Source organism: Lycium barbarum, chromosome 7, assembly GCF_019175385.1.
Source record: "Lycium barbarum isolate Lr01 chromosome 7, ASM1917538v2, whole genome shotgun sequence".
Lineage (NCBI taxonomy): Eukaryota > Viridiplantae > Streptophyta > Magnoliopsida > Solanales > Solanaceae > Lycium > Lycium barbarum.
The window spans coordinates 112848259-112869689 of record NC_083343.1 but is presented as its reverse complement, the minus strand read 5'-3'; the positions used below and the strand labels follow the sequence as shown (position 1 = coordinate 112869689).

At 37.7% G+C, this 21431-nt stretch overlaps 1 long non-coding RNA gene across 1 annotated transcript; it reads right to left on the bottom strand.

The window, feature by feature from the left end:
• Positions 1-14444: 14444 nt before the first annotated feature.
• Positions 14445-18794, bottom strand: LOC132602445 (uncharacterized). Its single transcript, XR_009567782.1, has 3 exons — positions 18576-18794; positions 18290-18435; positions 14445-14693 (listed from the first exon to the last, which is right to left on the bottom strand). It is a non-coding gene; the product is annotated as an uncharacterized LOC132602445 (long non-coding RNA).
• Between the last annotated feature and the right edge of the window lie 2637 nt (positions 18795-21431).

The window sequence follows — 21431 nt, the reverse complement described above, 5'->3', positions numbered from 1 at the left end:
ATTAGCTTTCCCAGGATGGTAGAGAATGTCAACATCATAATCTTTCAGCAACTCTAACCACCTCCGCTGCCGCAAGTTCAGCTCCTTTTGCCTAAAGATGTACTGAAGGCTCTTATGATCTGTATAAATGTCAACGTGAACCCCATATAAATAATGTCTCCACATCTTCAAAGCATGAATGACCGCGGCCAGCTCCAAATCGTGAGTAGGATAATTCTTTTCATGTTTTCTGAGCTGCCGGGAAGCATAAGCTATCACCCTGCCGTGCTGCATCAACACACATCCCAAACCAATACCAGAGGCATCACAATAAATCACATACCCATCTGGACCCTCCGGAAGAGTCAGGACTGGAGCCGTAGTCAACTTCTCTTTCAGCAACTGGAAGCTACGCTCGCAAGCATCTGACCACTGAAACTTAGCTCCCTTCTGAGTCAGCCTTGTCAAAGGCGCTGAATGGAAGCAAACTTCTCCACGAATCTCCGATAATAACCAGCCAATCCCAGAAAGCTACGCACCTCTGTCGGCGTCGTAGGTCTAGGCCAATTCTTTACGGCCTCGATCTTCTGGGTATCCACCCGGACGCCATCAGCCCCAATAATATGTCCCAGAAATGCCACTGAAGATAACCAGAATTCACACTTAGAAAATTTAGCATATAATTCCTGGTGCCGAAGTGTGCCAAGTACCGTCCTCAAATGGTCTGCATGCTCTGCTTCTGACCGAGAATAAACCAGAATATCATCGATAAATACGATCACAAACATATCCAAGAACGGTCTGAATACCCGATTCATCAGGTCCATAAATACTGCTGGGGCATTTGTCAGCCCAAAAGACATAACTCTGAACTCATAGTGCCCATATCGGGTCCTGAATGCTATCTTGGGAATATCAGCCTCTCGTACCCGTACCTGATGGTAACCCGATCGCAGGTCTATCTTCGAGAAGTACCTGGCACCCTGCAGCTGATCAAACAAATCATCAATCCTGGGGAGGGGATATTTATTCTTGATGGTTACCTTATTCAACTGCCGATAATCAATGCACATCCGCAGCGAGCCGTCTTTCTTCCTCACAAATAATACTGGAGCTCCCCAGGGTGACGCACTAGGCCGAATGAAACCCTTCTCCAATAAATCTCTCAGCTGCTCTTTCAATTCTTTTAATTCTGCAGGTGTCATTCTGTACGGAGGAATAGAGATAGGCTGAGTGTCTGGCAACAGATCAATAGCAAACTCTATCTCCCGTTCGGGAGGTAGACCCGGAAGCTCATCTGGGAATACATCTACAAATTCATTAACCACTGGGACTGACTGAAGAGTCGGTGCCTCTGCCTCTAAATCATGAACACGGACTAGATGATAAATATACCCCTTTCTGATCATTTTCTCAGCCTTGAGGTATGAAATAAACTTACCACTCGGCGATACTGTATTACCTGCCCACTCTATAACTGGCTCCCCTGGGAATTGGAATCGGACTATCTTCTTTTGACAATCAACATTAGCATAGCAAGAAGCTAGCCAATCCATACCCATAATCACGTCAAACTCGATCATATCTAACTCTACCAAATCCGCCTTAGTGCAGCGGCCACAGATAATCACGGAACAATCTCTATAAATCTGACTGGCTATAACAGAATCCCCTACTGGTGTAGCTACCTCAAAAGGCTCTATCGGTTCGGATTCTATCCCAATTTTATCAGCAACGAGTGGAGATATAAATGATAATGTAGAACCAGGATCAATCAATGCATACACATCACGAGAGAAAACCAGTAATATACCTGTGACGACATTAGGCGAAGCCTCCTGGTCCTGTCTGCTGGCTAAGGCATAAATGCGGTTCGAAGGACCGCTAGAACCCGAAGCTCCGCCACGACCGCTGCCGCGGCCTGCTGGTGCTGGAGTACCTCGCCCCGCAGGGCGCATCGCCACCGAGGCTGAAGATGAACCACCGGCTGACCCGGTAGACTGAGCTGAACTGCCTGTACCACCTCTAGCCGGACAGTCTCTCATCTGATGGCCCTGACGGCCGCACACAAAGCATGCACCCGTAGCTCGGAAACACTCTCCCGGGTGCTGTCTCCCACAGTAGGAACACAAAGGTCTGGGTGGCCTCATCTGACTGCTGGAACCTCTGTTCAACTGTGAACCTGAAGCCCTGGAGCTCGGGCCTGCCCCTGAATATCCGACACCCTCAGATCTCCTGCCGGTAAACTGTGGGGGTGTACCCCGGCCTGACGGAGGAGGATGTCTGCCTGACTGCTGCTGCTGAGGCTGTCCGCCTCGAGAATCTCCAGAATAACCTGCGAATCTGGCCCTCTTGGGCGGCCTCCTGTCCCGATCTCTGCTAGAATAATCAGCTCTATGTCGGTCCTCCATACCCAGGGCATAAGCTTGTAGTCGGGCAATATCCATGTCTGCCTGCAATGCCACCGCCATACAACCATCAATCAAATAGCGGTCTAACCCCATCACGTATCTGTGCATCCGATCGACCATATCTGCTACTATGGCAGGTGCATACCGGGCCAAAGAATCAAACTCCATATTATACTCACGGACGCTCCGACCCCTCTGCTGCAGATGCAAAAATCGGTCAACCCGCGCTCGCCGTAACTCTGGGGGCAAAAAATAGTGAGTGAAAGCAGTCACGAACTCGTCCCAAGTAGCTGGGGTAGCACCCTCACCCCTGGATAGCTCCCAGGACTCATACCAGTGAGCAGCAACATCCCGTAGTCTATGCGAAGCCAACTCAACAGACTCAGTCTCTGAAGCCCTGACCAAATCTAGTGAGCGCCGCATCCCCCGAATAAAGTCATGGGGGTCCTCGTCGGGCTTAGACCCGTAAAACTCTGGAGGGACACATAATAGAAACTCTCGAACCCTCAGGCTGTCACGCCTATCGTCATCATCATCATCTCTCCGCCCGCGTCTGCGAGCCTGTCCCGCTACCAGAGTGGTCAATAACTGCACAGCCTCTCTCAGTGTCCTGTCCTCCGCCCCTTGCTGAGGAGCTGGAGGCGCGGGAGCTGAAGCCCCTGGAGCTAATGGTGAAGCTGCTCCAGACTCCTCTGACGATGAAGACGTAGCAGAGTCGGCTGGCCGGGACGTAATATCACGCATCATCTGAGCAAGGGTCCGAGTACCCTTCTGAGCCCGGCTGGTCTCTCCTACTACGCCCCTTTTCTTCTGGGCGGCCGTCGCCTTTTTCGGAGGCATCACTGAAAGAAAAACAACAACAGATCAAAACAGAATCATCCTAATAGCACAGTTCTATCGCACGATCTAAGATCAGAAGAAAAGACAACATCCTAAATGTCCTGTAGCCTCCTGTTTATAGATGTGGTGCACAACACACCGATAAACAAGACTCTACTAGACACGATCTGTGGACACTCCGAGGACAAACCGCTCTGATACCACTTATGTCACGACCCAACCCCGTAGACCGTGACTAGTGCCCGATCTGGGCACCCGAACCCATCTATTAAATATTATCTCAAATTCTATCAACTCATTCTAGTATATGGCGGAAGCCGACAAGGCTTTATTTCAAATTTAGGTAATTTCCAGAAAAATTTCGGCAGAGTTTCCTTTGTTTTACGGACTATCCAATATACCCTGCACGCAGAAAATACCAACGAAAGCCACACAGGGCTAACCAAGCAATATATAAACATATGCGGACCGGCCGCCTCGGCGTATAGGGTCGCCCAAACAACATATGCGGACCGGCCGCCTCGGCGTATGTGATCGCCCAAACGACATGTACATACATTCATACAGAAAAGACCCTAACCCACAAACATGTCCACAGACCTCTAAACAGACCGACAGAATCATATGACGGGACAGGGCCCCGCCGTACCCATGAACGAATATATACAAATGCACTAATAAATATATATACCAAAAGTATAAGCTCCGGAAAGAGAGGAGCACTCCGAATAGCAGAAAGGGTGTCCTAAACAGGTGGATCACCAGGCTGTGCGTCTGTACCTGCGGGCATGAAACGCAGCCCCCGGAGAAGGGGGTCAGTACGAAATATGTACTGAGTATGCAAAGCAGAAGGTACAGAAATAAATCTGAATAATAATCGAATCAGATATATAGAAAATAATACATATCAAAATGTTTATTTTCAAAGTATAAATTATGCATAGGGCACTGGAAAATGTGGTCGCCCGCCTGTCGATGGCGCCACAACACAGCATAACACCAGAAAGTTTCAAATCTCCGAATCCCCGTCACACATCACAACACAGCATAACGCCAAACACAGCATAACGCCAAACATAAGTGGAACCCGGCCCTCGAGCAAGGAGCACGGTGAACCATAAACACAGCATAACACCGGAATATATCAAAAAGCGCACGACAACAGAACCGGCCCGGGAACCGGCGAACGATATCATAGTAGGCACGAGCGGAGTAGTGAGGAATCATATGCATAAAATCATTATTATAAATCCGAAGGATAAGTAAAATAGTCATATTTGAAATCGGAATAATAATTATCACTTTCTGATTCAAAGTTGTCGAATTTACATAAAGGGCGTCGCGGGACCCACGGACGAGTATAGACCCGAACTGAGTCCGCCTATGAAAAACATACCCATTATACATCAAGCAAACTCCTATAAAAATTATTGGAGCGATCCGAGCCTCTATGCGAAAAATATGGCATTCAGAGATTACAAAATTCCTTAAAGCGAACATTTTCTATGCGAATTTCGGAAAGCGATTACTTCAAATACATCATGGTTCATATTTCATAAAAACATACATAAGAGTGCCAAAGAATATATATATATGGATCATAACATGCTCGGATCTCGAATTTGGAATTCCCTTAAAGCTCTAATCTAGCCTATGTGAAACTAAGGCATGCCAGAAGGAAGGTTGCTTTACATACCTCAAACGCTCTCCAATATGATCCAACTCAAGCTAAGTCCAAACTATGATTCGGGCTGCCCAAGGTCTACAAACAAGCCATAAAATGCCAAACATTAGCTAAAGACTTTTTGGGCATTAAATTCCAATTTCGCCCTTAATTCTACAGAAATCCGGGCAGCATTTCCCCTGTAAATAGGCTACCCCGAGAATTTAACTCGCTCAAAATCAACAACAACAACCACAATAACCAACCTAGTAACATTGACAACCAATCCGAAAAGCAAAATAATAATGGTAGCTCTCTTTTACGCCATTTGACAACTTCCCAATTATTCAATTCCATGGCTTACTTTAAAGCCACAATATCGTTCGTACATTTGATTATTAACCCAAACCCATACTAACAACATTCAAGGGCATTCTAAGCAATTCATACCACATTTCCAACAACCCGAATTGTTTTTCCAAGCTGGCCGAAAACAGCCCCACTGAGACAGCCCTTTAAATTTTTTTCTTCATTTCCAAATCATGGTTTGTATCCTCAAATTACATTCTAACAATGCTATCTCATCAATATACCAATTACAATAAATATACAATAACCTCCAAAAACAGTCCGCACATTAACAACGTCATTTTGAGTCAACAAACATTCATTTCCAACATAAGATTCATAGCGACGGCGATTAAAACATTAAGCGACGTTCATTCGTTCATCGTCATATAATGTGACCCATTTCATTCAACACTATATATACACATATATGGATGATTCTCAATTGTTCTTCACCTTACAATGATCCCAATCAACTAACTAAACATTAATTCATAATTTCAATCACAACACAACAACACCCATCACACGACCCACTCCCAATCATACTATATTTCATGATTTCCAACCACTATAAGATACTACAACATGAATATAACCTTCATAACACAAAAACATAATGAATGCTTACCTTCCTTCTTCACTTCCTTCAATAGTTAGGGTTTGCAATTGGGCACAACTAGTGGTTGGATGACCCAAACAACTCTTCCACGTTACTTAGGGACTTCTAAATAGTTGATTTATACCAAGGAAATAATTTTGGGGTGGCTTGATTTGGATTTGGTTTTTCTTGGTTTGTAGCCGAGAGGGGTGTTGAAGGTGGTCTTCAACTCCTTGATTTTTTTTTCTAAGTCTTGCAATGGGGAAAAGATGACTACTTGGTCATACTTTAGGCTCATATAGTTGTTGTCCAAGTGTCCTTGGCCCACACGTGGAGTGGACCAATTAAAATTGGCCACACAATGTGTGGGACCAATTCCCATTTACATGGCCACCAAGGAATTTATTTTTTATTTTTTATTTTTTTGCACAACATTTTAATTCCAATTTTATGAATTGTAGTCCCAATTTTCCCTAAGTGTTCAATGCCATCAATTTCATACATGACTTATATCTCAAATTAAAATCAAATGGTCAAAAGTCCCGACTTCAAATCCCGGAAAAATCTTGGCCTTAAATTATCATAATTAATCCGGGTTGTCCCAATGTATAAAAATACGGGACGTAACATCCTCCCCCCCTTAAGAACATTCGTCCTCGAATGTTGGATTAGTTCTACGGATCTTACTCAAATTCGGGGGAGTTGCTTTTATAGCCATCACATACAAATCATTCATAAATCAACATGGTCAGACAAAGAATTTGAATTACCTGAAGGTACTGGGAATAAGTGAGGATACTTTTCCTTCATCTGCTCCTCAGCCTCCCAAGTAATTTCTTCGCGGTTATTATTCCGCCACAGCACTTTAACCGAAGCCACATCTTTATTCCGCAACTTTCTCACCTGACGATCCAATATGACTATAGGCTGCTCCTCGTAAGATAGCTCCTCTGTGACCTGTATCTCATCTGAAGGAAAAATTCTGGAAGGGTCACCAATACATTTACGAAGCATAGAAACATGGAATACCGGGTGAACCGCTCCCAAGTCAGCTGGCAAATCCAATTCGTAGGCCACCTTGCCTATTTTGCGAATAATCAGATAAGGCCCAATATATCTGGGACTGAGCTTTCCTTTCTTGCCAAATCGCATAACACCTTTCATCGGTGACACTTTCAGGAACACCCAATCGCCAATCTGAAACTCTAACGGTCGACGTCGCATATCGGCATAAGATTTCTGTCGGCTCTGGGCTGCCAACAATCTTTCTCGAATAAGTTTCACCTTATCCACGGCCTGCTGGACCACATCTGGGCCAATCAACTCAGTCTCCCCAACATCAAACCAACCGATCGGTGATCTACACTTCCTGCCATACAAAGCCTCATATGGTGCCATCTGAATACTGGAGTGGTAGCTGTTATTATACGCAAACTCAACAAGCGGTAAATGATCGTCCCAGCTACCCCTGAAATCAATAGCACAGGCACGCAACATATCTTCCAATGTCTGAATAGTGCGCTCGGCCTGTCCGTCGGACTGGGGATGGAAGGCTGTACTCAGGCTCACCTGGGTCCCCAATCCCTCCTGAAACGATCTCCAGAACTTAGCTGTAAACTGGGCACCTCTATCGGAAATAACAGACACAGGAACTCCATGAAGTCGTACAATCTCCCTGACATAAAGCCTGGCATAATCCTCAGCTGAATAGGTGGTCCGAACCGGAAGAAAATGGGCTGATTTCGTCAGCCGATCAACAATAACCCAAATAGAATCATACCTCCGTGGAGTGCGAGGTAGACCTGTAATAAAGTCCATATTAATGATCTCCCACTTCCACGTCGGTATCTCCATCTCCTGCAATAGCCCACCGGGCTTCTGGTGCTCAATCTTAACCTGCTGGCAATTTGGACACTGAGCAACGAACTCTGCTATATCTCTTTTCATACCGTCCCACCAATATAGGCATCTGATATCATGGTACATCTTCGTCGACCCTGGGTGAACAGAATATCGGGCGTAATGTGCCTCGCCCATAACCTGTCGCCGCAACCCTGCAACGTCAGGTACACACAATCTGCCTCTGTGAAATAACACTTCATTAGGTGAAATCTCAAACGGCCACCAATTAAAATTGGCCACACAATGTGTGGGACCAATTCCCATTTACATGGCCACCAAGGAATTTATTTTTTATTTTTTATTTTTTTGCACAACATTTTAATTCCAATTTTATGAATTGTAGTCCCAATTTTCCCTAAGTGTTCAATGCCATCAATTTCATACATGACTTATATCTCAAATTAAAATCAAATGGTCAAAAGTCCCGACTTCAAATCCCGGAAAAATCTTGGCCTTAAATTATCATAATTAATCCGGGTTGTCCCAATGTATAAAAATACGGGACGTAACAAATGGTCTGCTTAATTAGCGTGATTCTAGGTAAGGGTTGTAGATTATCCTAAAGGAAAGGGGTTAGACATCCTTTAGAATCCATTAACTACGGTTACCGTCCAAACTTAGGTTAATTAATTAAGACTAAAGATGCAAATGTAGCATTTAAATTTTAAGAAATTGGCTTGTAAATGTTGCTAAGGTTTTAAAGGAAAATATAATAATGCTATTTAAAATAAGACTTATAAATATTGCTAAGGCTTTAAATAACAAGGCTATTTAAAATAAGACTTGAGAACGTTGCTAAGGCTTTAAATGAAAATACAATAATGCTATTTAAAAATAGACTTATAAATATTGCTAAGACTTTAAATAAAAATGCTATTTAAAATAAGACTTGCAGAAACTATATACTAATTTGCATATAAGTAAAAGACAATGCGGGTTTGTGCAGCGTTTTTATAAATATTTGAAGTCACTCAAATGGCGAGATATTAATTGATTTTTGCATTTTAGGAGTATAAACAAAATACAAAAATCGCTAATGTGAGTTTTCTTTATCCTTTTTATTATTTCTTATTAACTATGCTTAGCTAAAAATATGCACGATTTGGATGAATCTTGAAAAATTGTTTACAAACATATACTTGAGTTCATATTGGCTTGTCCATTACGTTTGAATTCTTTAAGATAGTAAGAATAAATCATGATTCCTTTAGCTCAAAATATGTAGTCATGCTATTTTGAAAATCAATTATTCTAAATAAAAAAAAATATTATAGATGCTATAAATAATTTTAACATAAAAAAATGAAACCTATGGGACTATTTGTGAGTTTCTCTCTTAAATTAACTACCCATTATACTAAAGCTAACCCACTAATTTTACTAGAATTCATCTAAGTTAGGAAAACAAAATAAGATAAGGTGTTAGTCATACGAGGCAAATAAAAAATACACAACAATAAAAATAAGGTAGAGGGGAAAAATTGAATGAATCTGGCCCATTTTCGGGCTCAACTGCTGCGAACTTTTCATGCTATTGGACTTCGGCCCAGTAAATCTTTTTATATAGACTACTGCGGCTGTTCCTGTCTATTGGGCTTTGGCCCAAAATTTTTGTTTTCTATTTTCTTTGCTGCAGACAGAACTGATGGGGGATGACCTGAGAAGATTGCGTTGGGCTTTTAGCCCAACATCGAATGCGGAAGAAGAACGAGTCCCTCGGACTCGTATGCGATGGTCATGCATAAAATGAAAGGAAAAGGATTAGTGCATAATCAATGAATAAGGTAAACATGCATAATATAAGTTCAAAAACAGACCAGTGGACTATGTATATACTGTGTATATTTAAGTATATCACATAGCAGCAGCATAATAGCAAAGAGGAAGAAGGAGAGTAGAAGGGTTTCTATTCAGTTCAATATCAGTACTCCTAGGTATACGCACATATATAATGGCACACTTTGACATAATACTCTACACAAGCATTTATTGACAGGAGAAATTCATGATCAATATAAGAATAACATGCAATGAACCATTTGCCTTACACAAACCATTCCTTAGTCACCTTTAAGCCGCAACTTAATCTTAGACTAAACATGTGTGTAGTTCAGTAAGAGGGGAAAGGGGAAGCGGTCCTGTTGATTTATTCTCATATCTTATCATTTTTTATACTTGAGAAAAAAACACAGGAGAACTGAGATTGTTTTTTTTTTTTTTTTTTTTAAATTGTTTCAGCCATGAAGATGTTCAAGCATGGATAAATTGTGGTTTAAACTATCCAAGAGGGAAGTAACTCTCCAATCCCTTAAACTGCAAGATGGGATAGCCACAGAATAAGAGGAAACACAAACACTAGAAAATAGGCAAACTTGCACAACCACATTTACTAGCCTTGCATTTAGACTTTCTAAGTTCCATTTTAACAGGTAAACATACATAGCTTTCCCTTTTTATGCTTACTAGGACCAAGCAAACACTTAAACTTTTAAACTCCTAATCTATTGAGAACAATGACATCCCCTCAGACAAACAAGTCAATACCAACCATGAACTATTTCAGCCAACCTTTTTATCATAAGCAATCAACATTTCTATATTGACAAGCAAACCAGCTCTACAATAACCAAGCAGACAATGCTATCATTTTTATTATCAGAGATAGTCATCTGATGTAAGATTTATGCCCTTTTAATCTAGTTAACTAGTTATAGTTTCAATCATGTTTTCATCTATCAGACAGTCTCAAAAACAAGTTCTCAATGCCATTTTGTAAGATAAGGAGACTATCAAACACTTTGAACACATACTGACAGTAAAACCATATTTTTCCCATGTTGAAGTAAATTTCAGGAAATCAAAGTTGTTTACTACCTACAGTTGACTGAAACAGACTGAATTTAGACATTTTGTTTAACCTATGGTTGGCTTACCCATACTCGTAATGATTAACTTGCTACCAGGTGCTTGAGCTTATTTGCACACACAGTATACACGGATATATATAAATTAAGCATGTTTGAATCAGGCAAGATAAGTATTTGCAAACACTAGGCTATTCTAATGGACTAAAGCCAATTAATCAACTCATGAGTACATCAACATAATGAGCATTTGCACCGAACTGAGTTTTGAGCCAATTAAGTATACATTTGATCACCAAATCTACATGCTTGAGATAAGTTGTTCACCCTTTAGTCAACAAAAACATATAAGAGATGCACTCTCTTCATTTTAGTTTAAGCTTTGTACACACAGATCAGAACTTTCAGAAAAGTGAAATGATAGGAAGAAACTGATCTGAAACTACAGTGATCATCTATTCACACATGAACACACAAATGGATTAAAAATATTACCCAAACATACATGCTTCAAGCCTTAAGCGTACTTACAATACGATAAATAAGTAGTTTCATCCTTCATTACTGTTCAAACATCATGTGACTAAGATCCAACCCTTCAAAACATTCTTGGGTAACTCAGTTATATTAAAAGCCAACAAATCCACCAACTGGGATACTTAACATGTTATTCATATTATTTTGTGTAAAGCAGGTGATTTAAACTTAATTTAATACTACAGATTTCATGGGTATTTCTTATTCAGAACAGACCTATTCTAACACATATGCAGATACTAAGCTACACTCACAAATCCCATAGGAGCAGTAAAATAAACTAACACAGGACAAATAAACCTAAAATGCAAAAAGAAACAAAAGGGAAAGGAGAATTACCTTCTTCGGGTGCAGCGAAGTGGGTGCGGGGCCTTCGATTCACGTTCGAACACTATCAAATTCGAGCTTGCGATGCTCGGATTCGAAGTAGTACCAGGACAAACGAAAAACAAAAAAATGATTGAGTATTTTGCTCGACACTCAGAAATATAAGACTGATCAAACTAAAATTGCTTAAGGGATTTTGGGCGGCTGAAGAACTCTTTTTTTTAGGGGGAATTTTGGCGATTCCAGAGCTTTTTTTAGGGGATTTCCGAGGTTTCAAACTTGTCCCCCAAACCAGTTCATAAACAACCAATTATAGGAAGCAACTAGGGTTTTCTGGGGTTTTCAATTTTAGGCGGGATCTTTAGGTCAAAATCGCGTTCAAATATAGTGTTGGAAAGCTTTTTTGTCATCGATCCGAAAAGGGGAATGAGACAAAATCCATTTAAAATTTGTACTCGAAAATCAAAAGGAACGTATAAAGGAGACGGATTTTGAATTCACAAAAAGCCAAAATCCATTAAAATCGCTCAGATTAATCGACAAACAACGAAGGAAGACGACAAACTTACCGTGGTTGAACACTGACGGGGAAAGGGACAGGCATTAATTGCCTTTCTCGAAATGGCCATGCAGGCCTGGGGGGATCGAAAGACGACTGCGATTTTACCCCATTCGTCGACGAAGCGTGGAGGAGAGAGGAAGAGGAAAGAGAGAGAGAAGAGAGAACAGAGCGGCGCTGGATGAAAAATAGAAACCCTAATGTTTCATTTGTTTTGAAAGAGTCGAGTCGGGTCCGGGTAGTGGACCGGGTTTAATGGGTTGGTGGGCTGGTGGATTAAAAAGTGGGTTGGGTCGTTTTGGGCCAATTCGAAATATTGGTGGTTAATTGGGTTCGAATTTGGACTAATAATTTGGCTGATGAAAGGCCCAAATTGGGCTTCTAAATTTAAATAAAAGACCCATTTTAATTAACTATATACTAACGTGTGCTAAAATATTACCTAATATAAAATATCTAATTATTAGTGCTCAGATAATAAAATTATATGACGTCGTAATAGCCGTGCAATACTATTTTGAAAATCAACAGTAAATAAATGCTATTATTTAGTTGTGCTGAAATAAATGCAATGCGTGTGCATAATGCAGTAAAAATGCAGAAACAATTATAATGCAAATTATGATAATACTGGTAATAATAATAATAACAAATAATAATAATAATAATAATAGTAATAATAATAATAATAAGGATAAGGATAATAGTGTTAGTAGTAATAAAAATAATGACAGCTAGTGACTGCAACGGAATAATGAAACCCCGGTAAAAGCTGATAATTATAGTAAAATATAAATAATTATTTTTTGAAGTTGCCAAAAATACTAGAAGCGTAAATAGATATTTCGGAGGAAAGGTGAGACAAAATTGAGTGTCAACACTTATTATCCTTAAAAAATATGTAAATGACGCATGGACATATATAACTTTTTTCCTTCTTTGTAGTGTAAATTTTCAAATTATATTAAATTGCAAGAAAATTGGAAAGATACAATTCATTCCTTTTAAAGTTTCTCTTACAAAAAATCAAAATACAATTTCATAAAAAAAGGGATATTGGCTTAGGAGAGATAATCTATAAGCGCTTACAAGCTTTCTCCTTTTCGCTATCTTCCTCGCCATTTATTTCCTTGTTATTATCTTCCATTCATCAACCTAAACAAATTATCATATCAGAATCACTAAGAAAAATACAATAATTAACATAATCAAGAAAAAGAAAGGCCGGCAAGAAAGAAGAGGAAGGGAGTGTGGTCGATCAAAGGTGCAATAAAAAGATTGTAAAAATAGTATTAACGCCCAAGGAGCAAGGGTAATCAAAGGTGCAAATAGAAGAATTTCAAAAATGATATCAGTGCCTAAATCCTATTGTCTTGTTTGGCTTATTATACAAAGATTAAAGAATGTTGTTTATGTGATAAAAAATCATATCTTGTAGAGGGTTTAAGGTAAAAACCTCATCATTGACCAAAGAAATATTTAACGGCATAGAAATATTAAGAGATTCAACGCTAGCCTCGGTATCTAAAATCTGAACCTGCACACTCAAAATAATTTCAAAATATTTAAAGAGAACTTTGTGGAAAAATCAATATCTTATGACTAATTTCATAATAAAATAATATATAATAAAAGAACAAAATTACACAACACTATGAAGCTGGAGCAAATTTCACCCTCCATAGCTACCTTGGTGGGGAAGAGTTCATCGTGAAAAGATGCTCCTAATTTAGAGGAGTAAATAAATGTGACGTCTGGGGAAAAAACTGGAAGTGACGTTTAAAATTTCCTAGAGGAAACAACTTTTTTCATCACTCTAAAATAGGGAAAAAGAAAAAAAGTACTTTTGCCCCTTTAATTATCACAAGCATTTAAAAGGTTGTAGCAGTTCATAATTTAACTGTCCCAATATTTTCAGTTAGGCAACGTTTCTTTCTTTCTTTTGGAATGACGAAATTAATATTTAACAAAAAATGAGAGTAAAAAGCAAAAAACGACAGCAAAAGATAAATGTCTTTTCATGCCTAAGGGCTAAGAATCATCACATATTTTTTCTTATGAATTTGGTCTAGATAAAGCGAGATAAAATTTTGAGAATTCCTAAAAAAAATCAAATATATGATTGTCACGACCCAATCGGAGGGCCATGACGGGTATCCGGAGCTAGCCTACCGAGCACCGCCTAGCATGCTTCTTCCAATCTACCTCGGTGGGCCATATATCGAACTCCCAATTGACACATCCGGAATGAATATAATTCTCAAGGTAAATAAGACAACGTTCAACACCACCTCATATATATATATATATATATATATATATATATATATATATATATATATATATATATATATATATATATATAGAGAGAGAGAGAGAGAGAGAGAGAGAGAGAGAGAGAGAGAGAGAGAGACGAGCCCACAAGGCTATAAAAATGATATACAAACTAGGCACTAGTGAGGTCATGAAACATCTACTACCCACACATGTCTACGAGCCTCTATCTGGAGTACTGGAAATCACAAGGGACGGGACAGGACCTCGCCATGCCCAATATATACACAAAAGAAGTGTACCAATAGACTGCGACTCCGAAGTAGTGGAGTGCTCCTAAATCTCCGCTGACAAAGCTTCTAGGGATCAGATCTATCTCCTTGTCTACCTGCGGGCATGAACGCAGTGTCCACCAAAAAGGAAGGACGTCAGTACGAACAATGTACTGAGTATGTAAGACATGAACAATAATGTAATAAAGCAATAAGGAAACATGAGAGAAAGATATAACCTGTATATCAAATTGCCTCTTAAGGCGAATACCATGCATGCTTAGCCTTTTAAGAAAACATTTTTCCATACATACATAACATAATATCATCAGTAGCCCGCTTCCGGGCCTCCGGTGTCCGGTGTAATCATCTCACGCTGCCCACTAGTGGTGACTGCCCGGGCAACCAGACACAGTGTAACTATCATCATCCATAAGCCGCCCATCGAAGTTGTGTCTGCCCAGCCAACTAGGCCCGGTGTAATCAAACATAAAAATAAGCATGCATGAGAGCCCAATTAAAAGCTACAACTCTATCGGAGTGACGTAAGGTCGGTAACCTCCGATTATGTTATGGAACATTAATCGTCGCTACATCTCACCTTGAAAGAACAATGATCATAAGGTGAGATCATCAATAATGAATAAAATCAACAAACATGTGACAAACTCATTAGTATCATGAAAACATTGAGAACTTTAAGCTTTAGCCTTTCTAGGATGAAAATCATCATCATAAGCATCATTACTATCTTGTCTTGCTTTGAGGGGATAACAACATAAGATGAGACCAACTATCATGAATGTAGTCAAGAATTTCATGGTAAGCTCAATCATATCATAAGACTCTGGAGAGTTAAGGTTCACTAGAACTTCTAGGGGTAAAGGTAACATAGGTAGCATATAGGGGATCATAACATGGGATTCATGCCTTTTGAAAGAAAGGGGTAGCCTTACATACCTTTACGACTTCTATTTACTTAACGTTCTTACACTAAGGTTAAGTGTTGAAAACCTTCTTAAGTTCAAACTAGCATAATTACGAACTAACGAAATTTGGGCAGCACTTCCCGTATTTATCAACTTCCATTATATTGCAAAACAGCCCCCAAACAACAATAACAACATCCATAATATCATAATTAAGAAGTTATATTCAAATTAGTCTCAAATTTAACCAAATCCTCTTTTCGAGTTCACCTCATAGTCACCTTCTTCACTACAAAATTTGTAGCTTCTCCACCTTAATTCTTCTCCTTTCTAAGGGGTATATTAAGCCTTTACATCAACTCAACATACAAATAGGGTGAAGAACATACCTTGTATTTGAAGAGCTTCAACTCATACAACTTATTCCAAGTAGGGCTGTGTATCGGGTGGTTCGGTTCGGGTTTGAAATTTATCAGTTAAACTTATCAGTTATCAGTTTGTAGACATGATAAACCGTTAAAGAACCGTTAAGATATCGGTTACTAGGTTATTGGTTAATCGATTTTTTATCGTTATCGATTTAACTGTTAAGATATCACACAAAAAAATTTCAAGAATAAAGAAGCCATCTTCAAAGCAGAATCAAAAACAAATTAACGAGATGTAAAATGACTAAAGTAGCTACAAAAGAAAGTGCCTGCAGCAGTTAGCTATAAAAATGTATCATTTAAAGAAATCAACTGCAGCTTTGCTCCATGACAACTCACAAGGCACTATTAGCCTACTGGTAAGCAAGTGTTAATTTGGTGGTACGGCTGTGGATCGATTTCGATCAATTGGAGCCATGCCAAAAAGATTACTTCTATTCCTTAGTCCCGGTGTTCATGACTAGAACTTTATCAGACTATTGAGGCATCTTAGTCCTTAGACTCATTGTGCAAGCACTCCTTGCACCTACATTCACACTTACAAGCGATGGTGATTATACAATATACCAAGTTCCTCTTTAGGTAACAGAAATCATCCACAAAGTTAAATAAAAAAGCATATCTAGCTATAATAGGCATAGTAATTATATATGGAAGGGTTATATGGAACGCTGGACAGTGGACTCCACAAATTATATATGAAAGGTTATATATGGAAGGATGTAATTGTAATTAAATAAATGGTTATCGGGTTATCGGTTCACCCGTTAACAAAAGTGGTGAACCCGAGACCCGAACCGATACTCCAATAACTAGAGAACACCACCCGATATCCGAACCAATAACCCATTAACCCGAACCATTAATCCAGTAATCTAATAATCGGTTCGGGTTATTAGTTTAACCGTTAACATGCACAACCCAAGTTCCAAGACCAAGTGCACCACTACTCCATGTAGAAACAAGAACAAACACTTTTTATGAACTAGTTGAGGGTTTTGGAGCTTGATCCTTCCTTGATTTGATTTGGGGTGATTATGGATGTTAATGGAAGCTTATAGAGGCTTTAGGGATTTATTTTGGGTGAAAAAATGAAGCCTAGGTCATGGAAATGGCCAATTAAAAGCTTGGGAAAAAAATTCCACCGACTCAAATTTCTAGAAATTTCGAGCCAAGTACGGGTTACTATTCATCACGTACTTCAAAGTACGTGATACTGTTCATCCCGTACTTTGGAGGCAAAAATTTTAACTTTCTGGAAATTTTGGCAAAATACGCCCAAAAAGTGCGGGACCTACTTTATTGTACGGGCCGTACTTTCCTCCGTACTTCACAGAAATGCGATCTGTCAGTTGCATTGGAAAGAAGACTCGCTGAACTTCAATTTACATAGGTTATGGATTCCGTAACTCCTTATTTTCTAGGAGATATGACTCTTTAAAGTTGGACCAAAATCCTGTCAAAAATTCTGCCAAGTTTTTTTCAAATTTTCAACGAACCTAATTTCTTCAATTCGCTTGATCCCGAAACCCTTAAATACTCGTCTAACACTTATTAAAAGTCTTCCACAACCTTTTAGGGGTATCATAGCCTTTCTGGACTTACATTAGTTTACTTACGACGACGCGAAAATTCACGAGGTGTAACAATGATACGAGCCATTCATACGGAAAAATTGAAAAGAATATATGTATAAGTAGGAAAACTACACAAGAAAAAAACACAATATTGGAAAACAAATTGAAGTGCAGAAGGTATATGCTTAATAAATCAAAGTTAAGCAATCATGCAAACATTTAATTTTTTTTAGCCAGTAAGCGTCTAGAAAAGAGAAGAGCCCGTCAAACACTATGATAACGCAATTTTAAAAAACACATAGCTTGGAAAGAGTTCATAAAAATCATGACTGCACTTTACTACTATGGCTTTGCCTTACTACTCGGTATTACTTTATATAATTTCTTGATTTTAGTCTTTTACTTATAGACTTGAATTTCAAATTAGAAACTTTTATTTTATTTATCCATTCTTCATTTTGTAACGGAAAAGGAAGCATCTCATCACCTTATTAGAAAGTCCATTGACAGCCTTATCATATTCAACTAATATAACTCGCCTTTGAGACCCTTTCATTCATCAAATGATCTCTTAACAAACTATTTATGCGTATTGGGCAAAATATCTGCTAGTCTTTTTGCATTATCTTGGGTAAACGTCACCTGTAACTTGCAAATTAGTGAGCCGTAAATTAATAAAATGTGACACAAAGTGGTGGAAAACAAATTTAAGCCCGGACAAAAAAAAAAAAAATGGAAAAAAGAAACTTAAACAGAGATACTTGAATTAAGTACCAACCGAGCATGAATGTTTCAGGGTGTTTCTTCTCCGCCGGAGCTTTTCCTCATTATTAATGGTCGGCTTCCTCTCCTCCGTTAGTTTCTTCTCTATTAAGAAGTCAACGATGGGGCATATTAAATGATAAACCAAGCAGCCCATGTTTTCTGTTCAACAATCAAAAACATAATCAATTGATAAGGAAAGTAGATAATTATGTCTTTAAAAAAAGGCTCCGGCAACATAATTTCCCAGTCATCACAACGGAAGATCGAAAAGATTAAAAAAGACGAAGGTTGAAGAGTACCCGTTTGCCATTCCTTATTTATAATGGAGGAAGTTCATCACAGGGGAAAAAATTGAAGATCGAAGGCCGTACCAGAGGGGGAAAAAGCTCGTAACCTTAAACTACTGGTTTTCCTTTCAATGCAATTAAAGCCGTAATATTTTGAATTTAACAATAGAGTTTGTGTTGAATTAAGAGCGTAAAAGAGAAGTTTTTGGGCAAAAGCCTTCCATGCCAGGAAAGAAGAACCTCCTATTACGGCTCGGTCCTTAAATATGCCGTAAATATTGAACCGTTTTATTTTGAAACGGAAAGAAGGCAACGCTTGAGTCTTTTACAATGGATTCCGGCGTCAAAATGACTTCTTTTTTAAGTTAATACTAGTTTTAGTATCCGCGCAAATGTCAAATAAAATTAATCATAACAGATTATTACTCAAATCTTATTTATAATATGTCTCTAGTTACTTCAATATTTAAACTGATATTTTTATGGAGACCATTTATTTCATCTTGATAAGTCAATTTCTTATACTTCTCTTCTTTTTTTTCCCTGGTCAAGTAATACTCCTCCTAGACATGAAGAATAATTAAAGGTTGTTAAAGTGATTCTTTAACGGGCTCTTAAGTTAGAAAAAGAAGTTTGAAATCCAATTTTTATAGCTACTTTCTTTGACAAATACTCTCTTTTGATTGTTTACCCGTTCCAGTAGTTATTCATATTCTTTCAAAGGATCTATTCTAATATTTAAGGCTTTCCAAATTATTAGAAGAGAAATATTTTAAGCTAATTGATTAGAACCTGTAATTAGAAAAAATTGAACCTATATTCTTTCTAACTCTTAGAGAGAAATAAACACAAATTACATAGATAATATATACTAATTAATTTTAGTAATTTTATTTATGTGTTAGCACACCGAAAGTATGTTGAAGTTCGTTATCATATATATTCACCAAAAAAACAAACTTCATCTATCATTAGTTTATTTTTTTTTCCTTTTTTGTGAGTCCAAATGATGTTGGTCCCTTCCCTTAGACAAAAATCAAAGAGGACCATAATTATGAAACTCAAATGATTGAACCTGCACTGAGAAAAAGTAAGAAATATTATACATATTCATTATTAAATTATTGTAAGTTTTTGTCCAGTATTTAATTTGTTTCCTTATATATTACACATGTGATTTCTTCAATTCCTAGCTCCTACAGTATTCACTATTTAGTACCGATTTTCTCATTATTTGCCCGTATATCTTTGAGAGGAAATATTTATTTCTTCTTCTATGATGGTGTCCTTTTATTTTTTGCCAAAAATAAAAGATTTTCTTATTGTTCAAACTTTTCTTTATTGTTGTCTTCTTAAGAAGATGATTTTAGTTCTAACTTTTTAAGAGCGTTAAAGATGATAAAAAGGTCAATGTTTGAACTCTAAGGATCGACCTCATGAAATAATTAGTATATCGAGAAGATCTTCTAAACTATTTATATCCAAAAAATTCTTAGAAATCTGAAAAGAAAAAACAATAAAGAAAAGCAAGAGTTTAAAAATAAAATTGTGGTTAAAAAGAAAAAGGATATGCAGTAAATACATGAGTATAAAGCAAACTTTAAGAATTAATAATAAATTAATTAAAATAAAGTAAGGAAATAACACATGACTTTGTAGGCTTCTTGGTAATAAAATAAAAAAAATAAAAAATGAATGAAGAATTCCACTAAATTAAATTGGGTAATCATGGCACATATTTTTCATTACTTTTTTAATTTGAAAACACCAGCAAAAATCTAAGCTCAATGATAAAAATTAAAGAAAAGTTGTGCGACCAAAAAAATTAGATTCTTTCAACACCTTGAGTATTTGGACACAAACAACACATGGGAGGGAAATATTTTGGCATCTCCATTAGATTCCAAATCTTCTATAATATTACATCATTAAATTCTTTGAAACATTTTTTTTTATCACATAAAGATTGATAAAGAAATTCAATCCATGAGAGAAACACCCATCAATAAATGAAAAATGAAATCTAAACGCAAGAGGCAAAAAAATAAAATTTACCTTTTGGTTTTAATTTTCCTTTCTAGAAGTATTTTACTGGGAATCTCTCTTTGTCCTCACCTTCATTCTCGTTTGACTTTGGTGAAAATGTATATATTGATGTGTCAAGTGCAGTGAGAGAATTGGGAAGTGAAGTTGTACGTGGGGTTCAGGGGGGGGGGGTTAGTCTTTTTTCTGATTAAGTTAAAAAAGTAACTGTTAGTTTTACAACTAAAGAAAAAAATTACTCTAAAAAAAAAAAATTACACATGCAACATAATTGGGTAGCGAATGACCTATGAAAATTCATGTACTAACTCAAGGAAGTAGTAAGAAGAAAATTATATAGACGGCTATGAAGAAAATACTTTAAATATGTCAATAATAGTAAATTAAAAAATATATTTTTTATTAAAATATAAACTATTGAATTACCTCTTTCTCGATCTTCTTTCCTCTAGTTAATCCAGTCAACATCTCTCAAAACTGAAAAACTTTATTTGTTCCTGCATCACCAAAAAATCTAATTACAATAAGCCCCATGAAACTTTGATTTTTTATTATCTTATATATTTTTTTAAAATCATAATAATACAAAATATCAAAAATATATAGATTTTGTCTAAAACTGAAAAGTTTGTAAAATGTTAATGTTGGAAACATTAAAATAAATGTGTGAGTCTACAAACATAAACGTCATACTTCTTCATACATCGGTAAGATCTCTAGTACTTATATTAATTCGGCTAAGAGACATAATAATGAACCAATCAAATAATAAAAAGGAAAAAGAATATAAAACACTTCCCCAACCCTTTAATTTGTTGTCTCGTT